The sequence below is a fragment of the Schistocerca gregaria genome, unplaced genomic scaffold, assembly GCF_023897955.1.
Source record: "Schistocerca gregaria isolate iqSchGreg1 unplaced genomic scaffold, iqSchGreg1.2 ptg000877l, whole genome shotgun sequence".
NCBI lineage: Eukaryota > Metazoa > Arthropoda > Insecta > Orthoptera > Acrididae > Schistocerca > Schistocerca gregaria.
This window is the reverse complement of record NW_026062238.1, coordinates 70,883-81,837: the sequence shown is the minus strand read 5'-3', so window position 1 is coordinate 81,837 and position 10,955 is coordinate 70,883. Positions and strand designations below refer to the sequence as shown.

The following is a 10,955-nucleotide window of genomic DNA, read 5'->3' as shown; positions in this document are numbered from 1 at the left end:
ACACTAGATCGCGTGTTGCAAAGCACGTCCTTCCACCTCGAAGGCGACGCGCCGCCACGTGGGTCGGACGCACAACACAGCTGCTCGTTGCACCGCCTGTCATTCGTTTGGTTCGTGCGGCCTCCGACACTCGCGGGAGACGCACCTTGTTATCGTTATCCGGCGCAGGGCTTGCGCGCGGCCGGGCGGCTTGGGGACTCGCGGGGTGTGGCAGTGTCCTGCTGGACCGAGGGAAGCGTTCTCACCTGCCTGACACGCGTCGCGCTTCCAGATATTTGCGTAATTCGCACGGTGCATTCTCGGCTGTCCCCTTCCGTCCCGACTTGTCCCGACTTTGCTCGACTGCCGCTCGCTGCCGCTCGGGTCGCGGTCCGTAATGACAGCACAAGCACGAGAAACATCTGCGAGATGGGCGCGGGCCGAACCGGCGTGTCCGAGGCGCCGTGTGCGTCCGTTCGGAGCTACCAGAGCAGCTCTGTGCTGCGCCGTGCCGTGGAAAGGTGCGAAAACATGCACACAAGACACAGGCTGTTGGACAAAGTATCCCTCTCTTGTAGCGACGAAAGGTAAATTTTTGTTTACAAATTTGCCGTTGTGCACTGCTACAAAACAATATGCCCTGACGTATTTCACAACATTTCTGTCACTTCATACTGTTTTGTTATTTCCAGAGACTCTTTGGAAGTCTTCCTTGGCGCACTCTTTTCAAACTGAGTTCCTTAATATCGTATCTTACGATAGTTTAAAATCAGTATGGAAGCATCTTTGTCACATGAGAAAGGTAGCATGAAAAAAGGGCTGGCAGGGGTAGCGACAAGAAAGCAAGAAATGAAGACAGCCAGAGTTCCCAAGCGGTCGCCGATCCGAATACTAACGTTGTTGCTTATCATCGGTGGTCGGACAGGAACAGGTTTTTTTTTTTTTTTAATGTAGTTAGTTTTTGGAATTTAGCGCTCCTACAAAACAGTAGGCTCTGACGCATTTCAAGAGCACATCTGTCGATTCGCAGTGTTTCGTTATTTTCAACGAGTTCCTAGCACTCTTCGTCCGCGCTTTCTTGTTCAAACTGAGTTCATTACTGTAATTTCGCATCTTACGTTTAATACAGTAGTTTAAAATGCTTGTGGAAGCATCTTTGTCGCACCTGAGAGTTTGTATGAAAAGAGGGCTGGCAGGTGTAGTGACGTACAATCTAAAAAGAGAGAAGGAGCCAACAGCACCCGGTGTTCCCAGGCGGTCACCCATCCAAGTACTAACCGGGCCCGATGTTGCTTAACTTCGGTGATCGGACGAGAACCGGTGTATTCAACATGGTATGGCCGTTGGCGTCGTTATACTGTAGCTGCACGGCAGAAGAAGGCTTCGCCTCTCCTCCTAACACAAGCAATCGCTTTTTTCGGTGGCACATTTGACGCAAAGCACGTCCTTCCACCTCGAAGGCGACGCGCCGCCACGTGGGTCGGACGCACAACACAGCTGCTCGTTGCACCGCCTGTCATTCGTTTGGTTCGTGCGGCCTCCGACACTCGCGGGAGACGCACCTTGTTATCGTTATCCGGCGCAGGGCTTGCGCGCGGCCGGGCGGCTTGGGGACTCGCGGGGTGTGGCAGTGTCCTGCTGGACCGAGGGAAGCGTTCTCACCTGCCTGACACGCGTCGCGCTTCCAGATATTTGCGTAATTCGCACGGTGCATTCTCGGCTGTCCCCTTCCGTCCCGACTTGTCCCGACTTTGCTCGACTGCCGCTCGCTGCCGCTCGGGTCGCGGTCCGTAATGACAGCACAAGCACGAGAAACATCTGCGAGATGGGCGCGGGCCGAACCGGCGTGTCCGAGGCGCCGTGTGCGTCCGTTCGGAGCTACCAGAGCAGCTCTGTGCTGCGCCGTGCCGTGGAAAGGTGCGAAAACATGCACACAAGACACAGGCTGTTGGACAAAGTATCCCTCTCTTGTAGCGACGAAAGGTAAATTTTTGTTTACAAATTTGCCGTTGTGCACTGCTACAAAACAATATGCCCTGACGTATTTCACAACATTTCTGTCACTTCATACTGTTTTGTTATTTCCAGAGACTCTTTGGAAGTCTTCCTTGGCGCACTCTTTTCAAACTGAGTTCCTTAATATCGTATCTTACGATAGTTTAAAATCAGTATGGAAGCATCTTTGTCACATGAGAAAGGTAGCATGAAAAAAGGGCTGGCAGGGGTAGCGACAAGAAAGCAAGAAATGAAGACAGCCAGAGTTCCCAAGCGGTCGCCGATCCGAATACTAACGTTGTTGCTTATCATCGGTGGTCGGACAGGAACAGGTTTTTTTTTTTTTTTAATGTAGTTAGTTTTTGGAATTTAGCGCTCCTACAAAACAGTAGGCTCTGACGCATTTCAAGAGCACATCTGTCGATTCGCAGTGTTTCGTTATTTTCAACGAGTTCCTAGCACTCTTCGTCCGCGCTTTCTTGTTCAAACTGAGTTCATTACTGTAATTTCGCATCTTACGTTTAATACAGTAGTTTAAAATGCTTGTGGAAGCATCTTTGTCGCACCTGAGAGTTTGTATGAAAAGAGGGCTGGCAGGTGTAGTGACGTACAATCTAAAAAGAGAGAAGGAGCCAACAGCACCCGGTGTTCCCAGGCGGTCACCCATCCAAGTACTAACCGGGCCCGATGTTGCTTAACTTCGGTGATCGGACGAGAACCGGTGTATTCAACATGGTATGGCCGTTGGCGTCCTTATACTGTAGCTGCACGGCAGAAGAAGGCTTCGCCTCTCCTCCTAACACAAGCAATCGCTTTTTTCGGTGGCACATTTGACGCAAAGCACGTCCTTCCACCTCGAAGGCGACGCGCCGCCACGTGGGTCGGACGCACAACACAGCTGCTCGTTGCACCGCCTGTCATTCGTTTGGTTCGTGCGGCCTCCGACACTCGCGGGAGACGCACCTTGTTATCGTTATCCGGCGCAGGGCTTGCGCGCGGCCGGGCGGCTTGGGGACTCGCGGGGTGTGGCAGTGTCCTGCTGGACCGAGGGAAGCGTTCTCACCTGCCTGACACGCGTCGCGCTTCCAGATATTTGCGTAATTCGCACGGTGCATTCTCGGCTGTCCCCTTCCGTCCCGACTTGTCCCGACTTTGCTCGACTGCCGCTCGCTGCCGCTCGGGTCGCGGTCCGTAATGACAGCACAAGCACGAGAAACATCTGCGAGATGGGCGCGGGCCGAACCGGCGTGTCCGAGGCGCCGTGTGCGTCCGTTCGGAGCTACCAGAGCAGCTCTGTGCTGCGCCGTGCCGTGGAAAGGTGCGAAAACATGCACACAAGACACAGGCTGTTGGACAAAGTATCCCTCTCTTGTAGCGACGAAAGGTAAATTTTTGTTTACAAATTTGCCGTTGTGCACTGCTACAAAACAATATGCCCTGACGTATTTCACAACATTTCTGTCACTTCATACTGTTTTGTTATTTCCAGAGACTCTTTGGAAGTCTTCCTTGGCGCACTCTTTTCAAACTGAGTTCCTTAATATCGTATCTTACGATAGTTTAAAATCAGTATGGAAGCATCTTTGTCACATGAGAAAGGTAGCATGAAAAAAGGGCTGGCAGGGGTAGCGACAAGAAAGCAAGAAATGAAGACAGCCAGAGTTCCCAAGCGGTCGCCGATCCGAATACTAACGTTGTTGCTTATCATCGGTGGTCGGACAGGAACAGGTTTTTTTTTTTTTTTTAATGTAGTTAGTTTTTGGAATTTAGCGCTCCTACAAAACAGTAGGCTCTGACGCATTTCAAGAGCACATCTGTCGATTCGCAGTGTTTCGTTATTTTCAACGAGTTCCTAGCACTCTTCGTCCGCGCTTTCTTGTTCAAACTGAGTTCATTACTGTAATTTCGCATCTTACGTTTAATACAGTAGTTTAAAATGCTTGTGGAAGCATCTTTGTCGCACCTGAGAGTTTGTATGAAAAGAGGGCTGGCAGGTGTAGTGACGTACAATCTAAAAAGAGAGAAGGAGCCAACAGCACCCGGTGTTCCCAGGCGGTCACCCATCCAAGTACTAACCGGGCCCGATGTTGCTTAACTTCGGTGATCGGACGAGAACCGGTGTATTCAACATGGTATGGCCGTTGGCGTCGTTATACTGTAGCTGCACGGCAGAAGAAGGCTTCGCCTCTCCTCCTAACACAAGCAATCGCTTTTTTCGGTGGCACATTTGACGCAAAGCACGTCCTTCCACCTCGAAGGCGACGCGCCGCCACGTGGGTCGGACGCACAACACAGCTGCTCGTTGCACCGCCTGTCATTCGTTTGGTTCGTGCGGCCTCCGACACTCGCGGGAGACGCACCTTGTTATCGTTATCCGGCGCAGGGCTTGCGCGCGGCCGGGCGGCTTGGGGACTCGCGGGGTGTGGCAGTGTCCTGCTGGACCGAGGGAAGCGTTCTCACCTGCCTGACACGCGTCGCGCTTCCAGATATTTGCGTAATTCGCACGGTGCATTCTCGGCTGTCCCCTTCCGTCCCGACTTGTCCCGACTTTGCTCGACTGCCGCTCGCTGCCGCTCGGGTCGCGGTCCGTAATGACAGCACAAGCACGAGAAACATCTGCGAGATGGGCGCGGGCCGAACCGGCGTGTCCGAGGCGCCGTGTGCGTCCGTTCGGAGCTACCAGAGCAGCTCTGTGCTGCGCCGTGCCGTGGAAAGGTGCGAAAACATGCACACAAGACACAGGCTGTTGGACAAAGTATCCCTCTCTTGTAGCGACGAAAGGTAAATTTTTGTTTACAAATTTGCCGTTGTGCACTGCTACAAAACAATATGCCCTGACGTATTTCACAACATTTCTGTCACTTCATACTGTTTTGTTATTTCCAGAGACTCTTTGGAAGTCTTCCTTGGCGCACTCTTTTCAAACTGAGTTCCTTAATATCGTATCTTACGATAGTTTAAAATCAGTATGGAAGCATCTTTGTCACATGAGAAAGGTAGCATGAAAAAAGGGCTGGCAGGGGTAGCGACAAGAAAGCAAGAAATGAAGACAGCCAGAGTTCCCAAGCGGTCGCCGATCCGAATACTAACGTTGTTGCTTATCATCGGTGGTCGGACAGGAACAGGTTTTTTTTTTTTTTTTTAATGTAGTTAGTTTTTGGAATTTAGCGCTCCTACAAAACAGTAGGCTCTGACGCATTTCAAGAGCACATCTGTCGATTCGCAGTGTTTCGTTATTTTCAACGAGTTCCTAGCACTCTTCGTCCGCGCTTTCTTGTTCAAACTGAGTTCATTACTGTAATTTCGCATCTTACGTTTAATACAGTAGTTTAAAATGCTTGTGGAAGCATCTTTGTCGCACCTGAGAGTTTGTATGAAAAGAGGGCTGGCAGGTGTAGTGACGTACAATCTAAAAAGAGAGAAGGAGCCAACAGCACCCGGTGTTCCCAGGCGGTCACCCATCCAAGTACTAACCGGGCCCGATGTTGCTTAACTTCGGTGATCGGACGAGAACCGGTGTATTCAACATGGTATGGCCGTTGGCGTCGTTATACTGTAGCTGCACGGCAGAAGAAGGCTTCGCCTCTCCTCCTAACACAAGCAATCGCTTTTTTCGGTGGCACATTTGACGCAAAGCACGTCCTTCCACCTCGAAGGCGACGCGCCGCCACGTGGGTCGGACGCACAACACAGCTGCTCGTTGCACCGCCTGTCATTCGTTTGGTTCGTGCGGCCTCCGACACTCGCGGGAGACGCACCTTGTTATCGTTATCCGGCGCAGGGCTTGCGCGCGGCCGGGCGGCTTGGGGACTCGCGGGGTGTGGCAGTGTCCTGCTGGACCGAGGGAAGCGTTCTCACCTGCCTGACACGCGTCGCGCTTCCAGATATTTGCGTAATTCGCACGGTGCATTCTCGGCTGTCCCCTTCCGTCCCGACTTGTCCCGACTTTGCTCGACTGCCGCTCGCTGCCGCTCGGGTCGCGGTCCGTAATGACAGCACAAGCACGAGAAACATCTGCGAGATGGGCGCGGGCCGAACCGGCGTGTCCGAGGCGCCGTGTGCGTCCGTTCGGAGCTACCAGAGCAGCTCTGTGCTGCGCCGTGCCGTGGAAAGGTGCGAAAACATGCACACAAGACACAGGCTGTTGGACAAAGTATCCCTCTCTTGTAGCGACGAAAGGTAAATTTTTGTTTACAAATTTGCCGTTGTGCACTGCTACAAAACAATATGCCCTGACGTATTTCACAACATTTCTGTCACTTCATACTGTTTTGTTATTTCCAGAGACTCTTTGGAAGTCTTCCTTGGCGCACTCTTTTCAAACTGAGTTCCTTAATATCGTATCTTACGATAGTTTAAAATCAGTATGGAAGCATCTTTGTCACATGAGAAAGGTAGCATGAAAAAAGGGCTGGCAGGGGTAGCGACAAGAAAGCAAGAAATGAAGACAGCCAGAGTTCCCAAGCGGTCGCCGATCCGAATACTAACGTTGTTGCTTATCATCGGTGGTCGGACAGGAACAGGTTTTTTTTTTTTTTTTTAATGTAGTTAGTTTTTGGAATTTAGCGCTCCTACAAAACAGTAGGCTCTGACGCATTTCAAGAGCACATCTGTCGATTCGCAGTGTTTCGTTATTTTCAACGAGTTCCTAGCACTCTTCGTCCGCGCTTTCTTGTTCAAACTGAGTTCATTACTGTAATTTCGCATCTTACGTTTAATACAGTAGTTTAAAATGCTTGTGGAAGCATCTTTGTCGCACCTGAGAGTTTGTATGAAAAGAGGGCTGGCAGGTGTAGTGACGTACAATCTAAAAAGAGAGAAGGAGCCAACAGCACCCGGTGTTCCCAGGCGGTCACCCATCCAAGTACTAACCGGGCCCGATGTTGCTTAACTTCGGTGATCGGACGAGAACCGGTGTATTCAACATGGTATGGCCGTTGGCGTCGTTATACTGTAGCTGCACGGCAGAAGAAGGCTTCGCCTCTCCTCCTAACACAAGCAATCGCTTTTTTCGGTGGCACATTTGACGCAAAGCACGTCCTTCCACCTCGAAGGCGACGCGCCGCCACGTGGGTCGGACGCACAACACAGCTGCTCGTTGCACCGCCTGTCATTCGTTTGGTTCGTGCGGCCTCCGACACTCGCGGGAGACGCACCTTGTTATCGTTATCCGGCGCAGGGCTTGCGCGCGGCCGGGCGGCTTGGGGACTCGCGGGGTGTGGCAGTGTCCTGCTGGACCGAGGGAAGCGTTCTCACCTGCCTGACACGCGTCGCGCTTCCAGATATTTGCGTAATTCGCACGGTGCATTCTCGGCTGTCCCCTTCCGTCCCGACTTGTCCCGACTTTGCTCGACTGCCGCTCGCTGCCGCTCGGGTCGCGGTCCGTAATGACAGCACAAGCACGAGAAACATCTGCGAGATGGGCGCGGGCCGAACCGGCGTGTCCGAGGCGCCGTGTGCGTCCGTTCGGAGCTACCAGAGCAGCTCTGTGCTGCGCCGTGCCGTGGAAAGGTGCGAAAACATGCACACAAGACACAGGCTGTTGGACAAAGTATCCCTCTCTTGTAGCGACGAAAGGTAAATTTTTGTTTACAAATTTGCCGTTGTGCACTGCTACAAAACAATATGCCCTGACGTATTTCACAACATTTCTGTCACTTCATACTGTTTTGTTATTTCCAGAGACTCTTTGGAAGTCTTCCTTGGCGCACTCTTTTCAAACTGAGTTCCTTAATATCGTATCTTACGATAGTTTAAAATCAGTATGGAAGCATCTTTGTCACATGAGAAAGGTAGCATGAAAAAAGGGCTGGCAGGGGTAGCGACAAGAAAGCAAGAAATGAAGACAGCCAGAGTTCCCAAGCGGTCGCCGATCCGAATACTAACGTTGTTGCTTATCATCGGTGGTCGGACAGGAACAGGTTTTTTTTTTTTTTTTTAATGTAGTTAGTTTTTGGAATTTAGCGCTCCTACAAAACAGTAGGCTCTGACGCATTTCAAGAGCACATCTGTCGATTCGCAGTGTTTCGTTATTTTCAACGAGTTCCTAGCACTCTTCGTCCGCGCTTTCTTGTTCAAACTGAGTTCATTACTGTAATTTCGCATCTTACGTTTAATACAGTAGTTTAAAATGCTTGTGGAAGCATCTTTGTCGCACCTGAGAGTTTGTATGAAAAGAGGGCTGGCAGGTGTAGTGACGTACAATCTAAAAAGAGAGAAGGAGCCAACAGCACCCGGTGTTCCCAGGCGGTCACCCATCCAAGTACTAACCGGGCCCGATGTTGCTTAACTTCGGTGATCGGACGAGAACCGGTGTATTCAACATGGTATGGCCGTTGGCGTCGTTATACTGTAGCTGCACGGCAGAAGAAGGCTTCGCCTCTCCTCCTAACACAAGCAATCGCTTTTTTCGGTGGCACATTTGACGCAAAGCACGTCCTTCCACCTCGAAGGCGACGCGCCGCCACGTGGGTCGGACGCACAACACAGCTGCTCGTTGCACCGCCTGTCATTCGTTTGGTTCGTGCGGCCTCCGACACTCGCGGGAGACGCACCTTGTTATCGTTATCCGGCGCAGGGCTTGCGCGCGGCCGGGCGGCTTGGGGACTCGCGGGGTGTGGCAGTGTCCTGCTGGACCGAGGGAAGCGTTCTCACCTGCCTGACACGCGTCGCGCTTCCAGATATTTGCGTAATTCGCACGGTGCATTCTCGGCTGTCCCCTTCCGTCCCGACTTGTCCCGACTTTGCTCGACTGCCGCTCGCTGCCGCTCGGGTCGCGGTCCGTAATGACAGCACAAGCACGAGAAACATCTGCGAGATGGGCGCGGGCCGAACCGGCGTGTCCGAGGCGCCGTGTGCGTCCGTTCGGAGCTACCAGAGCAGCTCTGTGCTGCGCCGTGCCGTGGAAAGGTGCGAAAACATGCACACAAGACACAGGCTGTTGGACAAAGTATCCCTCTCTTGTAGCGACGAAAGGTAAATTTTTGTTTACAAATTTGCCGTTGTGCACTGCTACAAAACAATATGCCCTGACGTATTTCACAACATTTCTGTCACTTCATACTGTTTTGTTATTTCCAGAGACTCTTTGGAAGTCTTCCTTGGCGCACTCTTTTCAAACTGAGTTCCTTAATATCGTATCTTACGATAGTTTAAAATCAGTATGGAAGCATCTTTGTCACATGAGAAAGGTAGCATGAAAAAAGGGCTGGCAGGGGTAGCGACAAGAAAGCAAGAAATGAAGACAGCCAGAGTTCCCAAGCGGTCGCCGATCCGAATACTAACGTTGTTGCTTATCATCGGTGGTCGGACAGGAACAGGTTTTTTTTTTTTTTTTTAATGTAGTTAGTTTTTGGAATTTAGCGCTCCTACAAAACAGTAGGCTCTGACGCATTTCAAGAGCACATCTGTCGATTCGCAGTGTTTCGTTATTTTCAACGAGTTCCTAGCACTCTTCGTCCGCGCTTTCTTGTTCAAACTGAGTTCATTACTGTAATTTCGCATCTTACGTTTAATACAGTAGTTTAAAATGCTTGTGGAAGCATCTTTGTCGCACCTGAGAGTTTGTATGAAAAGAGGGCTGGCAGGTGTAGTGACGTACAATCTAAAAAGAGAGAAGGAGCCAACAGCACCCGGTGTTCCCAGGCGGTCACCCATCCAAGTACTAACCGGGCCCGATGTTGCTTAACTTCGGTGATCGGACGAGAACCGGTGTATTCAACATGGTATGGCCGTTGGCGTCGTTATACTGTAGCTGCACGGCAGAAGAAGGCTTCGCCTCTCCTCCTAACACAAGCAATCGCTTTTTTCGGTGGCACATTTGACGCAAAGCACGTCCTTCCACCTCGAAGGCGACGCGCCGCCACGTGGGTCGGACGCACAACACAGCTGCTCGTTGCACCGCCTGTCATTCGTTTGGTTCGTGCGGCCTCCGACACTCGCGGGAGACGCACCTTGTTATCGTTATCCGGCGCAGGGCTTGCGCGCGGCCGGGCGGCTTGGGGACTCGCGGGGTGTGGCAGTGTCCTGCTGGACCGAGGGAAGCGTTCTCACCTGCCTGACACGCGTCGCGCTTCCAGATATTTGCGTAATTCGCACGGTGCATTCTCGGCTGTCCCCTTCCGTCCCGACTTGTCCCGACTTTGCTCGACTGCCGCTCGCTGCCGCTCGGGTCGCGGTCCGTAATGACAGCACAAGCACGAGAAACATCTGCGAGATGGGCGCGGGCCGAACCGGCGTGTCCGAGGCGCCGTGTGCGTCCGTTCGGAGCTACCAGAGCAGCTCTGTGCTGCGCCGTGCCGTGGAAAGGTGCGAAAACATGCACACAAGACACAGGCTGTTGGACAAAGTATCCCTCTCTTGTAGCGACGAAAGGTAAATTTTTGTTTACAAATTTGCCGTTGTGCACTGCTACAAAACAATATGCCCTGACGTATTTCACAACATTTCTGTCACTTCATACTGTTTTGTTATTTCCAGAGACTCTTTGGAAGTCTTCCTTGGCGCACTCTTTTCAAACTGAGTTCCTTAATATCGTATCTTACGATAGTTTAAAATCAGTATGGAAGCATCTTTGTCACATGAGAAAGGTAGCATGAAAAAAGGGCTGGCAGGGGTAGCGACAAGAAAGCAAGAAATGAAGACAGCCAGAGTTCCCAAGCGGTCGCCGATCCGAATACTAACGTTGTTGCTTATCATCGGTGGTCGGACAGGAACAGGTTTTTTTTTTTTTTTTTAATGTAGTTAGTTTTTGGAATTTAGCGCTCCTACAAAACAGTAGGCTCTGACGCATTTCAAGAGCACATCTGTCGATTCGCAGTGTTTCGTTATTTTCAACGAGTTCCTAGCACTCTTCGTCCGCGCTTTCTTGTTCAAACTGAGTTCATTACTGTAATTTCGCATCTTACGTTTAATACAGTAGTTTAAAATGCTTGTGGAAGCATCTTTGTCGCACCTGAGAGTTTGTATGAAAAGAGGGCTGG

General features: G+C 51.4%; 7 non-coding genes across 7 annotated transcripts; all 7 read right to left on the bottom strand.

The window, feature by feature from the left end:
- Positions 1-1,208: 1,208 nt before the first annotated feature.
- Positions 1,209-1,327, bottom strand: LOC126323990 (5S ribosomal RNA). The gene has a single exon (XR_007559804.1). It is a non-coding gene; the product is annotated as a 5S ribosomal RNA (ribosomal RNA).
- Positions 1,328-2,604: 1,277 nt separating this feature from the next.
- LOC126323988 (5S ribosomal RNA) lies at positions 2,605-2,723 on the bottom strand. The gene has a single exon (XR_007559802.1). It is a non-coding gene; the product is annotated as a 5S ribosomal RNA (ribosomal RNA).
- Positions 2,724-4,001: 1,278 nt separating this feature from the next.
- LOC126323987 (5S ribosomal RNA) lies at positions 4,002-4,120 on the bottom strand. The gene has a single exon (XR_007559801.1). It is a non-coding gene; the product is annotated as a 5S ribosomal RNA (ribosomal RNA).
- Positions 4,121-5,399: 1,279 nt separating this feature from the next.
- On the bottom strand, positions 5,400-5,518 carry LOC126323986 (5S ribosomal RNA). Its single transcript, XR_007559800.1, has one exon. It is a non-coding gene; the product is annotated as a 5S ribosomal RNA (ribosomal RNA).
- Positions 5,519-6,797: 1,279 nt separating this feature from the next.
- LOC126323985 (5S ribosomal RNA) lies at positions 6,798-6,916 on the bottom strand. The gene has a single exon (XR_007559799.1). It is a non-coding gene; the product is annotated as a 5S ribosomal RNA (ribosomal RNA).
- A 1,279-nt stretch (positions 6,917-8,195) lies between these two features.
- Positions 8,196-8,314, bottom strand: LOC126323983 (5S ribosomal RNA). The gene has a single exon (XR_007559798.1). It is a non-coding gene; the product is annotated as a 5S ribosomal RNA (ribosomal RNA).
- Positions 8,315-9,593: 1,279 nt separating this feature from the next.
- On the bottom strand, positions 9,594-9,712 carry LOC126323982 (5S ribosomal RNA). The gene has a single exon (XR_007559797.1). It is a non-coding gene; the product is annotated as a 5S ribosomal RNA (ribosomal RNA).
- Between the last annotated feature and the right edge of the window lie 1,243 nt (positions 9,713-10,955).